Consider the following 25,838-nt stretch of genomic DNA (forward strand, 5'->3'; position numbering starts at 1 on the left):
CTCACACACCCCAATTTAAAATCCACATTCATGGCTCGTGGTTTCAATGTACTCAATCTGCAAATAGACTCAAGTACTTTCCTCTTGAGTACAGCAACTCTATCCCCTCCTCTACGCAAAACCTGTACTTGGTGAAAAGTGCGAAACCTCAATTGTCGCACTGTATGACCGGCCTCTGCAAACTGTTTAGAGACTGGTAAGTTTAACCCCTTCCCTCTTTAGCCACTTTTGACCTTCCTGACAGAGCCTCATTTTTCAAATCTGACATGTTTCTCTTTATGTGGTAATAACTCCGGAATGCTTTTACCTATCCAAGCGATTCTGAGATTGTTTTCTCGTGACACATTGGACTTTATGTTACTGGCAAAATTTGCTCGATATGTTCAGTATTTAATTGTGAAAAACACCAAAAATTAGCGAAAAATTGCAAAAATTAGCATTTTTCTCAATTTAAATGTATCTGCTTGTAAGACAGGCAGTTATACCACACAAAATTGTTGCTAATTAACATCCCCCATATGTCTACTTTAGATTGGCATCGTTTTTTGAACATCCTTTTATTTTTCTATGACCTCACAATGCTTAGAACTTTAGCAGCAATTTCTCACATTTTCAAGAAAATTTCAAAAGGCTATTTTTACAGGGGCCAGTTCAGTTGTGAAGTGGTTTTGAGGGCCTTATATATTAGAAACCACCAAAAAGTCACCCCATTTTAAAAACTTCACCCCTCAAAGTATTCAAAACAGCATTTAGAAAATGTCTTAACCCTTTACACATTTCACAGGAATTAAAGCAAAGTAGAGGTGAAATTTACAAATTTCATATTTTTCTGCAGAAATACATTTTTAATACAATTTTTTTTATAACACAGGTTTTACCAGAGAAATGCAACTCAATATTTGTTGCCCAGGTTCTGCAGTTTTAGGAAATATCCCACATGTGGCTCTAGCGTGCTAATGGACTGAAGCACCGGCCTCAGAAGCAAAGGAGCACCTAGTGGATTTTGGGGCCTTATTTTTGTTAGAATATATTTTAGGCACCATGTCAGGTTTGAAGGGCTCTTGCAGTGACAAAACAGTAAAAATCCCCCAAAAGTGACCCCATTTTGGAAACTATACCCCTTGAGGAAATTATCTAGGGGTATAGTGAGCATTTTGACCCCACAGGTTTTTTGCAGAAATTTTTGCAAGTAGGCTGTGAAAATGAAAATCTACATTTTTTCAAATAAAATGTAGGTTTGGCTAATTTTTTTTCATTTCCACAAGGACTGAAGGAGAAAAAGCACCATAAAATTTGTAAAGAAATTTCTCCCGAGTAAAACAATACGCCACATGTGGTAATAAACGGCTGTTTGGATACACGGCGAGGCTGAGAAGGGAAAGAGCGCCATTTGGCTTTTGGAACTCAAATTTAGCAGGAATGGTTTGCGGAGCCCGTGTCACATTTACAAAGCCCCTGAGGGGATAAAACAGTGGAAACCCCCCACAAGTGACCCTCATTTTGGAAACTACACCCATTGAGGAAATTATCTAGGGGTATAGTGAGCGTTTTGACGCAACAGGTTTTTTGCATAAATTATTGGAAGTAGGCCCTGGAAATTACAATCTCAATTTTTTCAAAGAAAATGTAGGTTTAGCTAATTTTTTATAATTTCCACAAGGACTGAAGGAGAAAAAGCACCGCAAAATTTGTAAAGCAATTTCTCCCGAGTAAAACAATGCCCCACATGTGGTAATAACCGGCTGTTTGGAGACACGGCGTGGCTGAGAAGGAAAAGAGCGCTATTTGGCTTTTGGAGTTCACATTTAGCAGGAATGGTTTGCGGAGGCCATGTCACATTTACAAAGCCCCTGAGGGGACAAAACAGTGGAAACCCCCCACAAGTGACCCCATTTTGTAGACTACACCCATTGAGGAAATTATCTAGGGGTATAGTGAGCGATTTGACCCCACAGTTTTTTTGCAGAAATTATTGGAAGTAGGCCCTGAATATAATAATCTACATTTTTTCAAAGAAAATGTAGGTTTATCTAATTTTTTTCTCATTTCCTGAAGGACTGAAGGAGATAAAGCACCACAAAATTTGTAAAGCAATTTCTCCCGAGTAAAACAATACCCCACATGTGGTAATAAACGGCTGTTTGGACACACGGCAGGGCTTAGAAGGGAAAGAGCACTATTTGGCTTTTTGAGATCACATTTAGCAGGAATGATTTGCGGAGGCCAGGTCACATTTGCAAAGCCCCTGAGGGGACAAAACAATGAAAACGCCCAAAAAGGGACTCCATTTAGGAAACTACCTCTTGAGGAATTCATCTAGGGGTGTAGTGAGCATTTTGACCCCACAGATGTTTCATAGAATTTATTAGAATTAGGCAGTGAAAATAAAAACAGTCCTTTTTCTTCAATAAGACGTAGCTTTAGCGCAAATTTTTTCATTTTCTCAACAAATAAAGGAAAAAAAGAACCCAACATTTGTAAAGCTATTTCTCCCGAGTACGGCAATACCCCATATGTGGTCATAAACTGCTGTTTGGGCAAACGGCAGGGCTCAGATGGGAAGGACCACCATTTGGAGTGCAGATGTTGCTGGATTGGTTTCTGGGCACCTGTGGGCCCAAAACAGTGGAAACCCCCCAGAAGTGACCCCATTTTGGAAACTACACCCCTCAATGCATTTACCAAGGGGTGTAGTAAGCATTTTAACCCTGCAGGTGTTTTGTAGAAATTAGTGTTCACTCGATGTTGCAGAGTGAAAATGGGATTTTTTTCCATAGATATGCCAATATGTGGTGCCCGGCTTGTGCCACCATAACAAGACCGCTCTCTAATTATTATACGGTGTTTCCCGGTTTTAGAAACACCCTACATGTGGCCCTAATCTTTTGTCTGGACATATGACAGGGCTCAGAAGTGAAGAGTACCATGCGGAGTGGAGGCCTAATTTGGCGATTTACAAAGTATTGGTTCACAACTGCAGAGGCTCAGATGTGAAATAATAAAAAGAAACCCCTGATAAGTGACCCCCACTATGGAACTGCACCCCTCAAGGCATTAATTAAGGGGTGTAGTGAGCATTTTCACCCCACAGGTCTTTTCCATAAATGAATGCGCTGCGGATGGTGCAAATTAAAAATTTATATTTTTCCCTAGATATGCCATTCAGTGGCAAATATGTCATGCCCAGCTTATGACGCTGGAGACACACACCCCAAAAATTGTTAAAAGGGTTCTCCCGGGTATGACGATGCCATATATGTTGAAGGAAACTGCTGTTTGGGGACGCTGTAGGGTTCAGAGCCGAGGGAGCACCATTTGGCTTTTGGAGAGCGGATTTTGCTTGGTGCTATATTTGTTTGAGTATTGCTGGTGTTTTATAATGTGGGGGTACATGTAAGCGGGGCGGAGTATATAAGGGGCATAGTCAGGTGGTATAAAAAAATAAAAATAATCCATAGATGTGTGTTACGCTGTGAAGCAATCCTTTCTGCACAGGCCGTTGTCGCACTGATAAATGGTGTCATTTCTTATCCCCCTTTTGGTCCACACTCCGCGCCTTTTGTAGTTTGGGGAATTTTGCTGGGAAAGTGTTGTCCTGGTATAATACGGGCACCGGCGCTTCCAGCGGATATGTTTGGGCTCTCCCCTTCCTGGTTCCCTAATTTTAGGTCCTTGATAAATCGCCTCTTCAAACAGAAGAAATGTTCCCCTCGGGCACAACTGCATATTTTTTTATTTCCTGACTTATTGGAGCCATAACTAATTTTATTTTTCATAGACGTAGCGGTATGAGGGCTGGTTTGTTGCGGGACGAGCTGTAGTTATTATTGGTACCATTTTGGGGTACATGCAACTTTTTGATCACCTTTTATCCTATTTTTTGGGATGCCAGGTAAACAAAAAAACGCAATTCTGGCACAGCTTTTTTCGTTTTTTTTATACAGCGTTCACCATGCGTTATAAATTACATGTTAACTTTATTCTGCGGGTCAGTACGATTCCGGCGATACCAAATTTATAGAACTTTTTCATGTTTTACAACTTTTTGCACAATAAAATTACTTTTGTAAAAATAATGTATTTTTTCTGTCGCCAAGTTGTGAGAACCATAACTTTTTAATTTTTTTGTCGACGGAGGTGTATGAGGGCTTGTTTTTTGCGGGACGAGCTATAGTTTTTATAGGTACCATTTTTGGATACGTGCGACTTTTTGATCACTTTTTATTGTAATATTTGTAGGGCAAAGTGACCAAAAAACAGAAACTCTGGTAACGTTTTTTACGGGTTTTTTTTACGCTGTTCACCGCGTGCAATAAATAATATAATATTTTGATACCTCCGGTCGTTACGGTCGTGGCGATAGCAAATACATATGGTTTATTATTATTTTTCAATAATAAAGGACTTGATAAGAGTAAAAGGGGGATTGTGTTTTATTTGATTACTTGAAACTTTTATTGTTTTCAAACTTTTATTTTTTGCACTTTTTTTTACACTTTTTTTTACACTTTTTTTATACTTTTTTTACACTTTTTCTCAAGTCCCACTAGGGGACTTGAAGGTCCAACGGTCAGATTTTTTTTTTTCTAATACATTGCACTACCTATGTAGTGCAATGTATTAGATCTGTCAGTCATTCACTGACAGCAAGCCGATTAGGCTTCGCCTCCCGGCGGGGCCTAAATCGGCTTCCGTAATGGCAGAGCAGGAGACCATTGTGTCTCCTGTTGCCATAACAGCAGTCACCAGTCCCGATTGTCTGTCAGGGCTGGCGATCTGCTAGTAACCGCTACGATGCAGCAATCGCTTTCGATTGCTGCATCGAAGGGGTTAATGGCAGGGATCGGAGCTAGCTCCGGTTCCTGCCGTTACAGGTGGATGTCAGCTGTACAGTACAGCTGACTTCCACCGCTGATGACGCCGGATCAGCTCCTGACCTGGCGCCATCTTGCCGGCAGCTACGGAAGCCGATCAGGCTCCGCCGCCGGGCGGATCTTGACCGGCTTCGGTGCTAGGCAGACCGGGAGGCCAGTATTAGGCCTCCGGTTGCCATTGCAGCCACCAGAACCCCGGCAATTTCATTGCTGGGGCTCCGATGAGCTGCAAACACCTTAAGTGCAGCGATCGCGTTTGAGCCTGCACTTAAGGGGTTAATGGCGGAGATCGAAGCTAATTTCGGTCCCCGCCGTTACAGTCGGATGTCAACTGTAAGATACAGCTGAGATCCGACGATGATGGCACCGACTCAGCTTCTGAGCCGGTGCCAAACATTTGACGTACATGTACGGCATTTTGCGGGAAGTCAATGCTTTCCATGACGTACATGTACGGCAAATGTCGGGAAGGGGTTAATGTTTCTGCATAATAGTGTAGCTGTGGTTATTGAGAAGTGTCTTGAGATCCAATGTGGTCTCACCCACATACCAAAAACCAAAGGGACACTGAAGTTAGTACATAACATATGCCGAATTACAGGTCAAATAATGACGGATAATATATGTAAGTTTAATTATCTGACTGTAAAATATATAGGTCCTTCAGTTGTTTGTATTAGCGTAACTACCAGGGCAGCAGGCGTATCCAGAGGCATAGCTAAGTTCTCCTGCACCCGGGGCAAAGATTCAGATTGGCGCCCCCCCCCCCCCAACTTATTTCCCGACATCTCCTTCCCCCTCGCCATGTTTTCTTTCCCTACCAATCAATGAGGTTTAATTTTTTTTTCACAATTTTTTTAATGTAACCCGGGTATAAAAGCATTTCTACATTTTACAAGCGATATAGTTCTATAATGTAATTAACAGAAAAATAAATTAACAGAAAATAAATTAAAGAGGCCACGCACAGCCCCCTGTAGATAGTGCAGCCTGCTTCCCCCCTAGTAGATAGCGGCACACTCCCCCCCCCCCCTTGTAAATAGCGCCACACACAGCCCACTGCCCCTTTGTAAATAGCGCCACACTCCCCCCCCCCCTTGTAAATAGCGCCACATTCTCCCGTTTTAAATAGCGCCACATTCCCACCCCTTGTACTTAGCGTCACACTGTGAACAGACCGGTGAGCGGTAGCCTACCACTCTCCGCTCTGCCTGGGGTGACTTACCGGGGAAGCTGAGGAGGTCATGTGGCGCAGGCAGCGGCTGAGTTCCTTCTGACTTGGGTCGGTGACAGCCAGGGCCGGCCTTAGCTTGGATGGCGCCCTGTGCGGGACTCTCTATTGCCGCCCCCTACACAAACCAAAAATTAACCACATATATAGACACGCTGGAACATATATACTGTACATACATAAAGACAGATATTTAGACACACACACACACACACACACACACACACACACACACACATATATACAAATACATAAAAGGCACAAATATACAAGCACAAAGACACATTCACAAACAGACCCATATATATACGCACATATGTACACAGCACAGATAATGTAGTAGTGTTACCTGCATTCCTATGTAACACCACAGATAACACAGTGATAACTCTCTGAGTAGTGATAATGTAGTTGTGTCCCCTGGAGTCCTATGTAACACCACAGATAACAAACACATTGTGCTAAATTACAATCTCAGCTCTTCTACACAGTACAGATAATGTAGTAGATGTTACCTATGCAACACTACAGATAGCACACTGATAACTCTCTGAGTACAGATAATGTAGTAGATATAAGACACACACACACACACACACACACACACACACACACACACACACTAATGCTTGCTGACAGGTCAGGACGGGCTGTGGGCGGAGCTTCCTCTCTGTTTCTCGGCATGTGTAACTTCAGATGCAGGGAGGCTGCAGCACTGGAGTGGACCTGTCCCCTGACCGGAGTCATCTGACCTCATGTCACTGATGTGAGGTCAGGTGACTGGACTGGTCCACTCCCTGGCCGTCACAGACCCCAGTCAGAACGCCCTAATTTCCTGGCTCTTCCTAAGCTGCTGCAGGTGTCCGACATACGGGGCGCCTGTCAGCAGAGATCAGCTGCTCTTCGGCGCCCCCCCTTCCCTTGCGCCCGGGGGAAAAGTGCCCCGCCTGCCCCCCCTAGCTACGCCCCTGGGTGTATCACTACTATGGAGTCCAGGCAAGTAAGTGGGCGCATCTCTGCCCAGGTTCACATGTGGTGCATGTAGTGATTACTATTGTTGATGTAAGGAAGCATCGAAAATTGTAAAGGAAATAATAATTCCTGTACTGCCTTCTCATAATTTTTTGCGTCATCGCTATGCTGAGGCATCACTATGTGCATTATCTCATGCACAGTGACATCATTATGTGCATTATTCCTTCATTTGCATGAGTCATGAGCTGTAGCTTTACTAAGTGGATCATCACTGTACTGTGACATCACTATGCATAATCTGTATGCTATGACATTACTGTGTGTATTATCCCAATGCTGCGACATTACTATGTGCATGATCCCTGTATGATTCATGTGCATTTAGGAAAGACACTGTTGATGCTAATTGGACAGCAGAACAGTTATAAGGTTTTTATGTTCTGAACTGTCCTTTAGCTGTATTTTTTTATTTTTTGGAAGATCTATAATGGCCAATATGTCTACCTTTAATGCTTTAGGAGTTCTTGGCAACCTCATTATGCAGTAACCCCCCCTCCCTTTTTTTCTGTTTCATTAAAGGGAGTCTGATACCATTTTTTTCACCCCCAAGCTCCTTATACCGCTGGTCTGGTTTTGTGAAAAGCATTGCCCACATATCTTTTATTAGATGTCTTGGTTCATTCATAACATCAAAAATCTATTTTAATGCCTCCACGTGCCATATGCTTATTAGGCACAAAGAGTCCTCCATAGCGGAAGTGCCCTTTCCCTCCCCTCTTCCCTCAGCCAAACTGCTGCGTCAGACGGCGCCTCATCAGAATCCCGCACATGTTCTGTGCAGTCAGGATCCGGAGAGATCAATGGACACAGGACAGAGATCGGCACATGCGCAGGACATCTGTAAAGTCGATGCCCAAAGCAGGGAAAGCTACTGCGCATGCGCCGAATCCTGAAAGCAGGTTAGCCGAGGGAAGAGGGAAAAGAACGGGGAGGTGTAGGAAGGAAAAGTGCAGGACACTGCCTGCTACGGAGGACTCTGTGCCTAATTCGCACACGGTGCATGGAGGCATTCAAGTTGCCATTTTTAAAGAACCAAGACGTATGATAAAGATATGTGGGCAATGCATTTCACAATACCAGACCAGAGGTTGTAGGCAGATTGGGGTGAAAAAACTGATGACAGACTCCTTTTAATCAGATCATTCATCTTTTAGGTGTTTCGGGAAGGATTTGTGAAACCTTCCTTTGGGATCGGTTAGTACAACTCATTTGTGGATTGTACAGTGCGTTTTTAGAGTTCTAAATGGCAAATCTGGATAGATAAAGAAAACTGTAGGAAGAAGTGATCACTGTATGACTAGGGGGAATAGTGATTGAGTCTGGGGAGCAGCAATGGTTACCACATTGATTTCCCAGAAACCGTAAAAGTTTTTTTTTTTTAAAACTATTGGCTCCTTGTCTTTCGCACATAAAGAGATTGCAAATAATATTTTAGTCTGTAGAAAAATGTTACTGTCAACATTTGCTATAACAGCAAAGCAGAGGCAAAATCCAATTAAAAGGAAACAATCTTCGAATGTATTTGTACAGACTGTGGGAGGAATTGCTTGGTGTTTTAATACTTCAAAAGTGGAGATTTTGTAGCTATATATACTTTTGCCATTAAAGTGAAATTTATTATTATTATGTGTCATATATAAAGCTCCTACATATTTGACATTTCACTCAAGGACAGCGTTTGCCTAAATAATCCGCTACCGGCAGCTTACTTCTGTGACAATCATGGCTCAAGCATGTTGAAATCCAAAATGCCAATTCTTTAACACCCACACCAACATCTGTAGCGGGGTGGGGGGGATTCTCAGAAGGCCTTCCTACAAATTAGATTGTCAGCCGATCCTACCGAATTTGGGGGGTTCACATTAATCTTTTGTATGTGGTCAGGTTAAGAAAATGACTTAATAACTTCATAGCAAATAACATTAAAGCAGATCGAAGGGCAAGGCCCTGATTTAACCATGAAGGAGTTAAGCGTGTTTCTGATAAGAATGTACTGTACATACTGTAGGATTTATCTGTCATTGTTGGCTCTCCAGTCTAGCTGGCTCCACTGCATTTAACACCATATAAACTGTCACCTCTGCTATGTTTTTGTTTATTTCACTTTGGGCGGAGGTTACAGATAAGCAGGCTTGGCTCGTGAGATTGTTCTCTAGTGGTTTAATCTACACGTTGTCATCTGTGTCCATGAGGTGACTACATTCACTACTTGACAAATATAATTAAGGTAAATTTTATCATTCAGTGAAAATATTTCAAATTTGCATAATGTTTCACAATGGCTTTGGGTTGTGTAGTTTATTGCTAGATTTATCTAAATTAAATCACATACTTTTTATTGATTTGAGAGTGAAGAATTATAGGAATTAGACTCCTCCATATTATTATGGACGGTGGTGAAAGGTAAAGAAACGTGGGGCACACTACAAGTCATATACAGGTATTTTATCTCAAGGAACCGTGTCAGGGCTGTGTTCCAAGTCCGCACCAAGCCAAATCTAAGGGTCTATTCATGAAACGGTCATATCACGGGTTTAAAAAAAATTTGGTAATTTGGTCATGTTCAAGAAAAGAATTCTAATGTTGCTCACTTTAATAAGATGACACTTCTGTTTTACTTTTTGGCATTGCTTTCTTTAGCTAAAGCTGTTTTTTTTTTTTATTAGTGTATTTTTGCTGTTTTCATGGACATTTAGCTTTTAAAGATATGCCCTTTAGTTTACAGAAGATTTTAAAGCTTACGAGGAATCCGTCAATAGAAAATTACTTGTTTAAATAAGGTTTTATGTTAAATATATACTTTTTGAATTGTAATATTATTTTTTTTATCCCACTAACCACTGAGCCTCAGATTATGCTGACACTTCCTGTGTTGTAGAGATCACTTCTCCGCAGTCTTCTCATTATCACAGGTAGGATTACATTTTATAATAGAGGCAATACCTCTATTATAAAACTGTAGGTAGATAACACATGGTCACACCTTTGACAATTAGGCCGGATTCACACGAGCGTGTGCGTTTTGCGCGCGCAAAAGGTCCATAAAAGCTCCGTGTGTCAGCAGCATATGATGCGTGGCTGCGTGATTTTCATGCAGCCACCATCGTTATGACACTCTGTTTTTATGTTTGTAAAAAGAAAAGCACTCGCGTTGCACGGACGTATTATATGTTCGTCTGAATAAGCCCTTAGGGTTACACGATGCATCAAAACTTCAATACTGTTTCGGTACTATGCACCCTGGAACGGTTCAATACCGTTATTTCATGTGTTTCGATACTAAGCTGTGAGTCCTGATAAATGTGTGCGTGGTCAGCATGTGGTGAGTGGCGCTGCACTAATGATTGCCGGCACTAAACACTGAGAACATGGTGGGCGCACTGCAAAACACCCCATGTTCTGTCTTCAGTGCCTGTGCCGTCGCTCATAAGTGCAGCGCCGGCCGCATCACCTTATGCTGACTGCGCGTACACACTTAATGTCAGGAGCGGGGCAACAGCTGTATTACACAGCCGCAGCCCTACCTTAAAGAGGCTCTGTCACCAGATTATAAGTGCCCTATCTCCTACATAATCTGATCGGCGCTGTAATGTAGATAACAGTGGTTTTTATTGAAAAACGATAATTTTTGAGCAAGTTATGAACAATTTTAGACTTATGCTAATTAGTTTCTTAATAGACAACTGGGCGTGTTTTTACTTTTACCAACTGGGCGTTGTAAAGAGAATTGTATGACGCTGACCAATCAGTGACCAATCGGCATCATACACTTCTCATTGTTCCAGCCCAGCTTCTTTCACTGCACAATCACACTGTAACAATGGGCTGGAACAATGAGAAGTGTATGACGCTGATTGGTCACTGATTGGTCAGCGTCATACACTTCTCTTTACAACGCCCAGTTGGTAAAAAGTAAAAACACGCCCAGTTGTCTATTAAGAAACTAATTAGCATAAGTCTAAAATTGCTCATAACTTGCTAAAAAATTATCGTTTTTCAAAATAAAAATCCACTGCTGTTATCTACATTACAGCGCCAATCAGATTATGTAGGACATAGGGCACTGATAATCTGTTGACAGAGCCTCTTTAATGGCGGAGATCAGAGAAACCTCTCATCTCTCACGCTATTCCCTTGAATGCTGCGATCAAAGCTGACCGCAGCATTCAAGGGTTAAATGAGAAGGGGGGATGCCCTTTGGATCGCGTCACAGGCAACCCCTGTGATGCGATCTTGGGACATACCATATATGGGCAGACAGCCCTGGGTCCACTGAAGGACCCCAGGGCTGTCTGACCATATTTCCTGTTGTTAGGGCATACTTAGGTATGTCGTAACAAGTGCCTGTGTACTATCAGTATATAGATATATGCTAGTACATTAAAGTTTAAAAATAAAAAAGTAAACAAAAAATAAAGTAATGTTAAACACAATTTAAAAAAAATAAACATTAAATTAAGTCTCTACATAAAATATACACATATTTGGTATCATGGCGATCGTAATAACAAATTTATATCGCCATTTATGATGGTTACAGTGTTATAAAATAAAATAAAAATGCTTTCTTGCACTTAATGTGAGGCACGAGGTATTATGAATTTTGAACCTCCATGTGCCTCACATTAATAGTAATTAACCCCATCATGTACCTCACACATTAACCTAATGAATGGAGTCCATTATGACTGAGGAACATGATGGGGTTAATTACTATTAATGTGAGGCACTTTGTGGTTCAAAATTTATCACACCACGTGCCTCACACCAGAAAATGGAAGAGCTTTTTTTTATTGTTATTATTGTTGGCAAAGTATCGTTTTGGTATCGAGTATCGCAATACTACATGAAGTATCGGTATCGAAGTCCAAATTCTGGTATCGTGGCAACCCTATTGACAATAGGTGATGGTCGCATCTCCCCTCCTCCCCCTCCCTGCACAGTGACCTCTACTCATGCCACAGCGCTTGCCCACATCACTCTTTCATAGAAGTCAACTGGTTTTCTGTCTGGTTTCTTATATCCATGTGGCTGCTGTAAAGCAAGTCCCTGAACTGCTGTTTACACCTCCGGGCAGCAGATGGGGCATAATGGCTTCCCCCTTATGATGTAAAGGAGTGCTTCTCAAAGTGTGAGGTGAAGGTCTCTGTGCGTACCGAGCATTAGCTGCTCAATATGAGCGTTAAAACAATCGTATAAAAAAAGATTTTCTGAACCTCTTCTTTTAACATTTAGGGTATGTTCACACGGCCTATTTGCAGCCATTTTTCAGGCCGTACACGCTCCGAAAAACGGCTGAAAATATGGGGGCTGAACGCCTCCAAACATCTGCCCATTGATTTCCATGGGAAAAACGGTGTTCCGTTCCCACGGGGAGTTTTTTACACAGCCGTTTTTAAAAACGGTGTTTAAAAAAAACGCCCTGTAAAAAAAAAGTGCATGTCACTTCTTGAGCCGTTTTTCATTGGGTCAATAGAAAAACCGCTCCAAAAACGGCCGTAAAAAACGCATCAAGAAAAGCTTGATGCTTAAAAAACGGCTGAAAATCAGAGGCTGTTTTTCCTTAAAAACAGCTCTGTATTTTACAGCCGTTTTTGAATACACCCTTATACTGAGGTGCCAGTGCGGGGCTGCTGGGTGGCTTCAAATGGCGACATCCAGGTCTTGTTCACGCGGCGTGTATTAGACATGTTTTTGCAGCATTTTAGGCGCGGAAAAACGTGTAAAAAAAACGCATGCTTTAAGCTTCCCATTGACCTCAATGGGAAAGTGCCTTGTAGTGCATACGACACTACACTTTTTTTTTACGCGCGTGTCTTTAAAAAAAACGCATCTTGTAAAAAAAAGACTCGTCGGGTCAATTCTTTTTTTTAAACTCGTTTTATTAAAAGTAACTGTCAGAGTCAAACCATCACATACATCGTCGGGTCAATTCTTGGCGCGTAAAACGCACCTAATTCCCATAATCAATGGGAGTCCTAATAACGCGCCAGAAAAATGCGCCAAAAATACATGTATTTTAACAAGCGCTTTTACAATAACGCGTTTTTGACAAGTTTGCACGTCGTTTTTTTTGAGCGCCGCGTGAACAAGGCCTTATATTAATCTGGTAAGCAGCAGCTCTAATGTGCACCTAGCTGAGTTGTACTGAAGCCCCCCAGCAGCCCCTCGCTGGCAGCTCAGTATGAGGTGCAACAAAACCGGTAGACTTCTAGACAGTGAGCCGTAAAGCCTCTAGAAAGGTAATGCAACTTGCTGGCATGAACGGGGATAAAGTGGCTGGCACTTATTGGGCAATACACTTGCACTTACAGGGGCAATGTAGCTGGCATTTATAGGATAATGTGGCTGACACTGCAGGGATGTACTTTGTGCTTTATTGTGGTATGTGGTAGTGTTAGGCTGGGTTCACACGACCTATTTTCAGACGTAAACGAGGCGTATTATGCCTCGTTTTACGTCTGAAAATACGGCTCCAACCTGTCATTTACGCGTCGTCGTTTGACAGCTGTCAAACGACGACACGTAAAATGACTGCCTCGTCAAAGAAGTGCAGGACACTTCTTTGACACGTAATTTGAGCCGTTTTTCGAATTCAATGAAGAACAGCTCAAGATTACAGGCGTCAATGACGCCTCGCAAAATACGAGGAGGAGCTTTTACGTCTGAAACGACGGAGCTGTTTTCTCCTGAAAATAGTCTGTCATTTCAGACGTAAACGGCAGCTAACGTGTGACCATACCCTCAGGCTGTATTCACACGAGCACATTACGTCCGTAATGGACGGACGTATTTCGGCCGCAAGTCCCGGACCGAACACAGTGCAGGGAGCCGGGCTCCTAGCATCATACTTAGATACGATGCTAGGAGTGCCTGCCTCGCTGCCGGACAACTGTCCCGTACTGTAATCATGTTTTCAGTCCGGGACAGTTGTCCGGCAGCGAGGCAGGGACTCCTAGCATCGTACATAACTATGATGCTAGGAGTCCGGCTCCCTGCAGTGTGTTCGGTCCGGGATTTGCGGCCGAAATATGTCCGTACATTACGGACGTAATGTTCTCGTGTGAATCCAGCCTGAGGGAGGTATTTTGTGCTGCAATGTGGTATTACTGCTACCGGCGGGGTACTTAACGGACGTAACTTGTTTGGCACGGTTGGAGGGTATTTTACACTGCATTGTGGTGTTTATTTGGCACCAGGCAAGTATTTTGTGTTGCATGATGGTATTTGTTTGGTGCTGCCATGGAGGTCATATGGTTATTGCATGAAAGTATGTGTTCACTAGTGAGGCCCCGGCATCACCATAGATTGGCTAATGAGGCTCGAGTAGAAAAAGTTTGAGAAGTCCTACTGTTTGGCTGAAAAAAAACTGCATTTAAAATTGCAACAAGAACTGCATGTGTGATTCCAGTCAGTGTGAACGGAACTTAATTGCATTGAACAAGCTTCAACAAAAATGTACTGTATTTAGATCTAGTTTTCTTCTAACGACTACTAGTTTAGACTAATTTATGAAACACAATGGATCATTGTACATTATATAGCAAAGTGGATACAAATTTAAAATGACATCAACAGGAAGAAGACACACTAGGAGGACCATCTTAGGAGAGGGAATCATTACATTCAATAGCTATGGGAGAATTAGGTTGCAAGATGGGGTGAAGGTGAATAGTCTGTTTCGAGGAGTTGCTCTGAGGGATACTGGCATTTTCCTATTCTATTGTGGCTGCCAAGTGACATTCTATCGGTATATTTGTTATCATTCTCACAGTTGCTTCTTGATGACAACTGTCACTACTTCAGCATGCAATCTCAATACCAATATGAAAGTATGTCATCAGATGCTAATTCAAGTCAAATAGAAACAAATTAATAAATGACAATGAATATGGCAGTGGATATTGGCCCTTTTGCAACAATATTGAATCGGAACAATATCTGTGTAAAGTAAAAAAATATATATATATAATTTGGCTACTGCCTTTTGAAGGGTATTCCCATCATAGCCTATGGGGCCCATGCTTATTCTCGGCCCTCACCAATAAAGTGTGTGTGTGTGTGTGTGTGTGTATATGTGTGTGTGTGTGTGTGTGTGTGTGTGTGTGTGTGTATATATATATATATATATATATATATTTATATTTATTTTTTAGATGTTGTTTTTAAAAAAAAAAAAAAAACATTTAACAGGGAGAAAGCAGCTTTAAATCCGCAAAAAAACAACGAAACAAATTTTCCAAATTGTAATGCATAACATAGCAGAAAAGACACCAGGCCTCATTAATCAAAACTGCCTAGAAGAAAAATTAACCTTGTAACCAATCGGAGCTTGATTTCCATTTCTTAAACAGTCGTTGAAAAATGAAAGCTGCACTGTGATTGGTTACTCTGAAAAACAAGGCCAGTTTTTCTATTAGTCCAATTTGATAATTAAAGGGAACCTGTCACCAGCATTTTAGCTATAAAGCCAGCAATACCTGGTGAAAGTGGGTGAAAAATCATTGTCATCTAAGCTATAAATATGTTCTAAGTAAGTTCTGTACCTTTAGTATTCCGTTTTTCAGTAGTCCCACACCATATGCAAATGAGCAGAAAAGAGTCAAATCTTCATCTGAAAAGAGTCAGATTTTCATTCCTCCAGCGTCTCAGAGTGGACTCCACCTCCTTCTTTTTTTATTGACAGCTCCTTAGCCAATCAGGGCCGGACAGGTGGCGGCGGTGGGCGGGGTTAATAAGCTGCATTCCAGAGGGAAAAATAATTACCATAAAAGGCGGGAAGAGTTTAAACGACGATATTTACAGACAGAGAAGGACTTCAGGAAAGAAGAGAACAGGAACGAACTCTGGACAGCTGCGGCCATTGAGGGGTCCGGCGAGTTTAACAGGTAAAATGTTGATGACAGGATCCCTTTAAGCCCTTTGTGTGCGAGATACCCTAAGTTTCTATACTGTCAAATAGCAGCATAGAAATAGCTGAAGAACAACATGAACACCCCTCCATCCCCGGTGACTGGGTGTCATTGTCCCTGAGTCTAAAATATACATATATATATATATATATGTGTGTGTGTATATATATATAATCTATATACACTACCGTTCAAAAGTTTGTGGCCACCCAGACAATTTTGTGTTTTCCATGAAAACTCACACTTATATTTATCAAATGAGTTGCAAAATGACTAGAAAATATAGTCAAGACATTGACAAGGTTAGAAATAATGATTTTTATTTGAAATAATAATTTTCTCCTTCAAACTTTGCTTTCGTCAAAGAATGCTCCATTTGCAGCAATTACAGCATTGCAGACCTTTGGCATTCTAGCTGTTAATTTGCTGAGGTAATCGGGAGCAATTTCACCCCATGCTTCCAGAAGCCCCTCCTACAAGTTGGATTGGCTTGATGGGCATTTCTTGCGTACCATACGGTCAAGCTGCTCCCACAACAGCTCTATGGGGTTGAGATCTGGTGACTGCGCTGGCCACTTCATTACAGATAGAATACCAGCTGCCTGCTTCTTCCCTAAATAGTTCTTGCATAATTTGGAGGTGTGCTTTGGGTCATTGTCCTGTTGTAGGATGAAATTGGCTCCAATCAAGCGCTGTCCACAGGGTATGGCATGGTGTTGCAAAATGGAGTGATAGCCTTCCTTATTCAAAATCCCTTTTACCTTGTACAAATCTCCCACTTTACCAGCACCAAAGCAACCCCAGACCATCACATTACCTCCACCATGCTTGACAGATGGCATCAGGCACTCTTCCAGCATCTTTTCAGTTGTTCTGCGTCTCACAAATGTTCTTCTGTGTGATCCAAACACCTCAAACTTCGATTCGTCTGTCTATAACACTTTTTTCTAATCTTCCTCTGTCCAATGTCTGTGTGCTTTTGCTCATATTAATCTTTTCCTTTTATTAGCCAGTCTCAGATATGGCTTTTTCTTTGCCACTCTGCCCTGAAGGCCAGCATCCCTGAGTCTCCTCTTCACTGTAGACGTTGACACTGGCGTTTTGCGTGTACTATTTAATGAAGCTGCCAGTTGAGGACCTGTGAGGAGTCTATTTCTCAAACTAGAGACTCTAATGTACTTGTCTTGTTGCTCAGTTGTGCAGCGGGGCCTCCCACTTCTCTTTCTACTCTGGTTAGAGCCTGTTTGTGCTGTCCTCTGAAGGGAGTAGTACACACCGTTGCAGGAAATCTTCAGTTTCTTGGCAATTTCTCGCATGGAATAGCCTTAATTTCTAAGAACAAGAATAGACTGTCGAGTTTCACATGAAAGCTCTCTTTTTCTAGCCATTTCGGGAGTTTAATCGAACCCACAAATGTAATACTCCAGTTTCTCAACTAGCTCAAAGGAAGGTCCGTTTTATAGCTCCTCTAAACAGCAAAACTGTTTACAGCGGTGCTAACATAATTGCACAAGGGTTTTCAAGTGTTTTCTAATCATCCATTAGCCTTCTAACACAGTTAGCAAACACAATGTACCATTAGAACACTGGAGTGATGGTTGCTGGAAATGGGCCTCTATACACCTGTGTAGATATTGCATTAAAAACCAGATGTTTGCAGCTAGAATAGTCATTTAGAACATTCACATTGTATAGAGTGTATTTTTGATTAAATTAATGTTATCTTCATTGAAAAAAACTGCTTTTCTTTCAAAAATAAGGACATTTCTAAGTGACCCTAAACTTTTGAACGGTAGTGTGTGTATGTGTATATATATATATATATATATATATATATATATATATATATATATATATATATATATATATATATATAAAATATATTTTCATAGCCCATTCAGGATACCAACACCATAGTCATGCATGATTTTTTTTTACATTTATTTAATACTAATCCCAGGATTATAAAATGCCAACATTTGGATGCTTTAGAATTTGATTTATTTGGCCTTCTCCGGATGCGGTTCTCTTTTTATTTTGACAGACTGGCCTATTGGCCATCACTGCAGTTCCAGACAACACATTGTACATAACTTCCTGAAGGGTAATTGAGGCCAGGAAAACCTCTCTAGGATCAATGCGTTACTTATTAATTCCCGACTGCCCACACTAAATGCTGCTTCCAAATACTTCCTAGTTTACCTTCAAAATTCTCCAGACAATTCTGTTATTTAAAGGAATCTATGTCCTTAATATAAATGGTTCTTAGATAGTAACAAAGCTAAAGTAGATACAAACACATCTCAAAACTGTCAAAGATACAGTGTCCGTCTTGCCTATTGCAACCAGAGTTCAGAATTTGTTTGGTTTTTTTTGTTTTTTTTTTACACTTCTAGAGAAATGTAACTCATTCTCTAATTGTGAGGAGCAGGTGCATTTTCTTCTGTAAAATAAATGGATACAGAAAGTTTAAAAAACGGCTAGACGTTTCGAATGACATTGAGGGTTATAATTAATAAAGTAATGAATGACAGGTAATTTATTGAGGAAGGTTGAACCTGATGGACCTGTGTCCTTTTTTCAACATATCTAACAAGAGACACATACAGTGATCGTCCCCCATCTTTTCACATCATTCGTGTTTTAGGTCATAAATTCTGTGCTGATTAATGTCCATTAAAAGCCACCAGAAATTCTTCTTCCCTTTACATAGCCATAACCACCACTAGGGGGAGCACTGGAGCTAACTGCAAAACAAGGTATTATTGAGTGAAATAGGAGCTGTATAAATCTGTCTTCAGTAAGATCCCCCTAGTGGTGACTGCAGGAGCCGGAATTTTATCGTTCTGACTCAGTATTTGGTGCTTTAAAAAAGGAAAACTAAGCTTTGATCTTTATAGAAATGTTGCTCAAAGTTGGACATTCACTTTAAGGTGACGATAAACAAAGTATAGCTGTTAAATGAAAGATTGTTCTGCTGAAAATTATCAAAATACCCATTCCGATATAGCTTACAAGCATACCCAGGAACATGGTATGGGAAGGAGATGAAGGGAAAGGGTCAAGCGCGATCTGGGAAAAAGAGAGTGGGAAAAGTCATGGAAACTATCGACAGGCCATCGAAGAAGGTTGAAGTCCATAGACTAGTAGCAGAAAACTAATAAAGGTAACTGTGACCGGAGACCTGCAGCAGGACATGTGAATTTTTGCTAATTCAGGTATTTAGGCAATGTGAGAGGGTGTAATATGCTCCAAGTGTCTCCTAATACCGCATGTACTTATAAGACGATAATCGGTTGATTATCTCTATCATGTGAGCTTGGACCTGACATGAAAGTTCCAAAATATATTGGTTTATATGTGTCCTATAGAGTGCCCAATTATTGAGTGGGAGATTTTCACTACTGCTCTGTAGAACACCATGGTATTTAATATTGAGCACAGACCAGTTTCATATCATGAGCTGTGTACATGACACATCAGAAGATTATTTTAGACTTCCCCCTATAATAGCTTATATTTTTCCATGTTATTACTCCTTTTTTTTTTTATTCATAAATGACATATGAACATTTTCCTTTTTGATCCTGGCTCTGAAATGGAAAAAAAGATATATAATCTGATGTGCAGATTATTGACCACGGTGGAGTAGACTTGTTAAATTCTAAGGGAAACTTTAGTAGTCATGTGTTGTAATGGAAAGATCTACTTTGTGATTCCCCAACTTCGCTGTCAAATTGTCAAAGCGAATAAATTGAATACAGCAGAGCTGAGGAGTGGATTGACACATGGGAGAGTTAATCAAGGAGTGGTCTGGCATACGGGACAGCTGAGAAAGGAGTGGTATGGCGCAAAAGAGAGTTGGGGGAAGGAGTTGCCCGGCGCACAGGAGAGTTGGAAGGAGTGGCCCGGCGCACAAGAGAGTTTGGGAAGGAGTGGCCCGGCGCACAAGAGAGTTTGGGAAGGAGTGGCCCGGCGCACAAGAGAGTTTGGGAAGGAGTGGCCCGGCGCACGAGAGAGTTTGGGAAGGAGTGGCCCGGCGCACGAGAGAGTTTGGGAAGGAGTGGCCCGGCGCACGAGAGAGTTTGGGAAGGAGTGGCCCGGCGCACGAGAGAGTTTGGGAAGGAGTGGCCCGGCGCACAAGAGAGTTTGGGAAGGAGTGGCCCGGCGCACAGGAGAGTTTGGGAAGGAGTGGCCCGGCGCACAGGAGAGTTTGGGAAGGAGTGGCCCGGCGCACAGGAGAGTTTGGGAAGGAGTGGCCCGGCGCACAGGAGGGTTGGGGAAGGAGTGGCCCGGCGCACAGGAGGGTTGGGGAAGAAGTGGCCCGGCGCACAGGAGGGTTGGGGAAGGAGTGGCCCCGGAGCACAGGAGGGTTGGGGAAGGAGTGGCCCGGCGCACAGGAGGGTTGGGCAAGGAGTGGCCCGGCGCACAGGAGGGTTGGGGAAGGAGTGGCCCGGCGCACAGGAGGGTTGGGGAAGGAGTGGCCCGGCGCACAGGAGGGTTGGGGAAGGAGTGGCCCGGCGCACAGGAGGGTTGGGGAAGGAGTGGCCCGGCGCACAGGAGGGTTGGGGAAGGAGTTTCCCAGCGCACAGGAGAGTTGGGGAAGGAGTAGTCTCCCAAACACAGGATTTGGGGTAGGAGTAGTCTTTCCCATAGGAGAGGTCTTGCACACATCAGCAGGAGGATGATCTCCTTTCTTTTGAAAAGCTGTAAATCTTGCAGAAACAATTTGTGTAAAAAAGTAGTCCAGAAGTACTTAGGCTAGAGATTGGGTTTAAAGGCTTTGTGATTAATAACTTTTCCTCCAATGTATCTAAAAGATGAAAATTAAGTAACTTTGCAAATAGTTATGATTTAAAGTAATCTATCTTGTTGTGTAACCATCTCCAACCCTGTGGATTGTGCAATGATCATTCAGTTGTGTTAGTCATTTTCCACCAGCCAATATTGGCCGTAAAAACGAGCGCCAATCAACGAGACAGCTCATTGATGGGCTCTCTTTTGCTCACATCCCCATGCATTTCCATCATGTAGGCAGCACGTCTCCCTATTTACACAGGGAGATTTGCTGCCGACAACGATATTATTTTATGCTGCGTAAACTATATGATCAGCCGATTGAACAGACGTTTGCTTATTCTTCGGCTAATCGTTGCCATATTTACATAGGGCAATGATCGGGGAAGAGCGTTCGTATGAACGCTCATTTGCCCGATCGCTGGCCTTGTAAAAAGGCCTTTACTCCATTCCATCTGCTTCCTTTTCTACTGTCTCCCGGTTAGCAAAAAGAGGAATTGGAGAGATGGAGTAACTTATGATTGCTGGATCAGGTTCCACACGCGGGTTTGTTTGTAGTATGTATCCATGGATACATGTAGATATGCAATTTACTTGCTTTCAAGTTTGTAAAAAAAATTATATATCATCAGAATTGCTCACTAGTTGAGTTTTAAACACTTATATATAAAAAAAAAAAAATCATTATGGGGAATCAAAGTCTTCTGTACGGATTCCTGGATTTAACCTCAATTCTACAAATTCATTTATCAGGCTTCCATCATTTTACATTTTTTTTTCCCTTTGTGTAAGTAATGAACAGTCGGTTTTCAGGCTCTTGGATGCATTGAGATCTTATCTACTTCTGCAGCCTCTTTGACTCTTAAGATTTCCGATTCTTATTGTTACGGTCTGTCAAACTTTTATTTAATCTTTTTGAGTTTTACAGTATTCGGACTTTACTTTGGTTATTCTATTCTTGTTCCTAAATCCTGCTGAATACTCTTTGCTGATTTAAGAGGTTATATAATTTCAACTTTCTATCAATTCTTCCCTTAATAGTCTACTCTGTGTCCCAGGAGTTAAACCATCTCTTCCCTTTTCTCATTCCTGTGTTGGTTTCCGACTTCAAAATGGAATCAGCGGGTAGCTGCTTGTGAATGACGCCACTTGCTGTGCTCACCCGCTCCATTCACATAGCCTGTAATAGACATCAACACTGTCTTGGCCTACTCTCTTTCCACTTTCAACACATGCCACCATGACTACTGCCAGGATCGCGGTAACTGCTAGCAGCTAGTGAAAAAAGTTATTGACGTAAAAGGCCAGGAGTGGATTCATATAAGTAGAATCTATCCTTTATACTTTCTCTCCCTTTATGATCCACACTTGGTTTTGGCTTAAAAAACTGCATGTGTGAATACAACCAATAACTCTGACATTAAATCTAAAGCTACTGTCACACCGGATAGTTTTAAATTTTCTTTGTATGGTTAGTGCTGTTTCTGCTCTAGCCAGCTTTATGAAGAAGTTGGCAGATTTTATTTTTGCATTTAACAAAGAGCAAGGGTCAGATGACATCTTCCTTGATATCCGCTGCAAATAACCTAGGTCCACAGATCATTCTTGTTAAAATAATTTTCTGTGCCACTGGGGGAACACTACTTACCAGACCTTTGCCCTCAATGCTTATTATATCTTCATATTCTCACGCTCTACATATCTAGTGTAGGAAGGAGCAACCATAGTTGTATTACAATTGTAACTAAGCCTTTCCTAAGGAGAGAAGATAACCTACTTATATAATACTTTACTTTGAATATGCATAATGCGCCCACTAGGGTAAATGATAAGAATATTAGAGAAAATCTAGCGAGAAAAAAGGTAACACACGGCACACCACATGGTGCAGATCAAACTGGATAAGTGAAAATTGATAGGGCAATAAAAAAAACGCTCACCTTGGAAAGTTGTGCAACCACAGGTACAACACTGGTGTAGAGCGGTAATAACGTGTGGTCGGCTGCAGCTGTCCCCAAAACCAGTTGGTGTCAGCCACCACTTCAAATGAACGCTGGTAAAATGTAGAAAAACTGGGAAATAAAACAGCGCTGCCAACATCCAGAAAAATCATGCAGTGTTGGAGTAAAAGATTTTAATAATCATATAAATCTGTGGCTACGCGTTTCAACGCCGGTCCGGTGTCTTCATCAGGCCTGATGATGGGGTTAATTACTATTAATGTGAAGTACATGGAGGTTAAAAATTCATAACACCACGTGCCTCACATCAGAAAATCACAGTACTTTTATATTTTTGTGTTTTGTTTTGTTTATTGTTGGCAAACTATAGTTTTGGTATCGAAAATCACAATACTACTTGAACTATCGGTATCCAAGTCCAAACTCTGGTATTGTGACAACCCTAATCTATTGCCTGTCCGTTTTACACTGACAGACAATAATGCTTTGGTATATCAAAGCATTATATAAGTCATCAATAGATCACATAGTGAAGTCCCCTAGTGGGACTAAAAACATAATGTGAAATAAATGTAATTAAAAGACAGTGCACAGTAAAAAAATTATTAACCAGTTTTATTTTGTCAAAATGTAAAAAAAAGAAATTAAAATGTACACATATATATAGTATCTCTGCGATCGTAACGACCTGAACAACAAAGTGAGCCCATTATTTAAACTGAAAGGTAAACACCATAAAAAAAACCAGACAGAATATTTTCTTTTAAAAGAGTTTTTATTGTGCAAAAGTAGTAAAACATAAAAAAATAAAACACATTTAGTATCACTGTAATCTTATCAACTCATAGACTAAAGGTAACGTGGTTTATGCTGCATGGGAAACTGTTAAACAATAAACTACATGTACCTCAAAATGGTGCCATTGAAAAATGCAGCTCATATTGGAGAAAACAAGCCCGCATACAGCTTTGTTGACGGAAAAATAAAAAAGTTATGGCAATTTGAATCAGACAATTAAAAAATTGCTTGGTCATTAAAATGTAACTAAACCTTCAACGAACTTCTGACCTGTCAGAAGTTTTGATTGGTGGGGGTCCAAGCACGGAGACCCCCACTTATGGCTAGAACGAAGCGGCAGAATAGCTAGGGTGAGCGCTGAGCCGCTTCATTTCTGACCTGCTTTTTTTTTTCGAAATAACGGTGTACAGGCACATGGACTGTCTATTGAGTCTGTACACACCACTACATCGGCTTTCCGAGAAAAGCCCATCAGAAACCAAGCGGCTCAGCGCTTTTGCCGCTTTGTTCTAGCGATCGCTGGGGGGTCTCAGCGCTTGGAACCCCACCGATCAAAACTTCCGACATGTCACTATGACACGTCAGAAGTTTGTTGCAAGTTTAGTTACCCTTCAAGGACCTAAATAGGCCAGTGATTAAAGGGTTAAAAGAAAAAGATATCCTGTTTGTGTCAAATTTTTGTTAAATTTGCAGACAGGTTTACTGTAATGTAAAGATAAAATTGCTGTCTATCCTTTATTAATTGTATAGGTTAAGAGAAGCACTTTGTAAATGTGACAGCCAACTGACGTTTTCTCTCGCTTGTAACAGAGTGATGTGTTTTTGATGACTGTGCAACTCTTAGGGTATGTGCACACACACTAATTACGTCCGTAATTGACGGACGTATTTCGGCCGCAAGTCCCGGACCGAACACAGTGCAGGGAGCCGGGCTCCTAGCATCATACTTATGTACGATGCTAGGAGTCCCTGCCTGTCCGTGGAACTACTGTCCCGTACTGAAAACATGATTACAGTACGGGACAGTTGTCCTGCAGAGAGGCAGGGACTCCTAGCATCGTATATAACTATGATGCTAGGAGCCCGACTCCCTGCAGTGTGTTCGGTCCGGTACTTGCGGCCGAAATACGTCCGTCAATTACGGACGTAATTAGTGTGTGTGCACATACCCTTATAGAAATGAGTCCACAAATCAGCACTCCCAAAGTTGCAAGAGCTTTCAACTCAGAGGGAGAGAATAAAAGATGGTGTCACCGTCTTCAGTTAAAGAAAAAGTTTTATACTAATAGACCAGCAGCTGTCTTAGTAAGGCTTTGTTTATAACGGAAGCCTTGGCGCTTTGCTGGGTCCATTGTGTGTCGCCCAATGGACTGACAATGGGCTCTCTCATGATGTTCATCGCTTCGACTGGAAGAATTCCTCCTATTAAATCTGATAGGAATTGCGACGGAGGCTAATAATTGCCAAGAGCATATAATAATTGCCAAGAGCATATAAGTACCGTAACATCCAATGAACCGTTTTTGGTTTAAAACAAGACTATAAATCTAACCTAAATCAGTAAGAAATAAATAGCCATACAAAGTACATGAAGTCGACGGAGGAAAGAGGATGTTTGGTCAAAACATACACTGCTACCGAAGCCCCACGCGAAGGTGCTTCCTGCTTTCTGCTCCGTACATTGCATACTGTGCAATGACATCCAGTACCCGCAGGCAGCCGGAACAGCTGATCGGTGCGGGGTCCGGGTGTTGGGTAATAGTCATACATGAATTCATGTGGCCCAAATTTTAAAATAGAACCTTGCAGCTGTAGCATAGAAGACATCTATTCACGAAAGGCATGTATTGAAGGGCCGAAGATCAAGAAAACCAGCCAAGGCCATCTATTTGGGGAGCAGAGATAGGGGACTTAGATTGTGATTTTTTTTTTTTGATTTTTTTTCGCGACATCAGTGGATATTTGTGATTTACAATGTGTTTGCAGCCACACGGAATACGTTGGCACTATAAAAGAATTTGGAAATAATGAACACTTTTTTTTACTTTTTATATATATATAAATATATATATCTATATACATATATATATATATATCTCTTTTTATAAATGTAATTTAACTTAAATGCTTGTTTTTTATTAGACAACAATAATTGGCTTATTATTGGGATTTGTGACAACTTTTGCTTGCATTCGTATTGCAGTATTTCCACAAAAACTATTTTTTTTAA

At 41.5% G+C, this 25,838-nt stretch overlaps 1 protein-coding gene across 3 annotated transcripts in view; it reads left to right on the forward strand.

Moving 5' to 3' along the window:
* Window positions 1-25,838, forward strand: part of OSBPL3 (oxysterol binding protein like 3) — a 141,500-nt gene that overhangs the window by 46,287 nt on the left and 69,375 nt on the right. The gene's annotated exons all lie outside the window — the stretch shown is intronic.

Source organism: Rhinoderma darwinii, chromosome 5 (genome assembly GCF_050947455.1).
Source record: "Rhinoderma darwinii isolate aRhiDar2 chromosome 5, aRhiDar2.hap1, whole genome shotgun sequence".
NCBI lineage: Eukaryota > Metazoa > Chordata > Amphibia > Anura > Rhinodermatidae > Rhinoderma > Rhinoderma darwinii.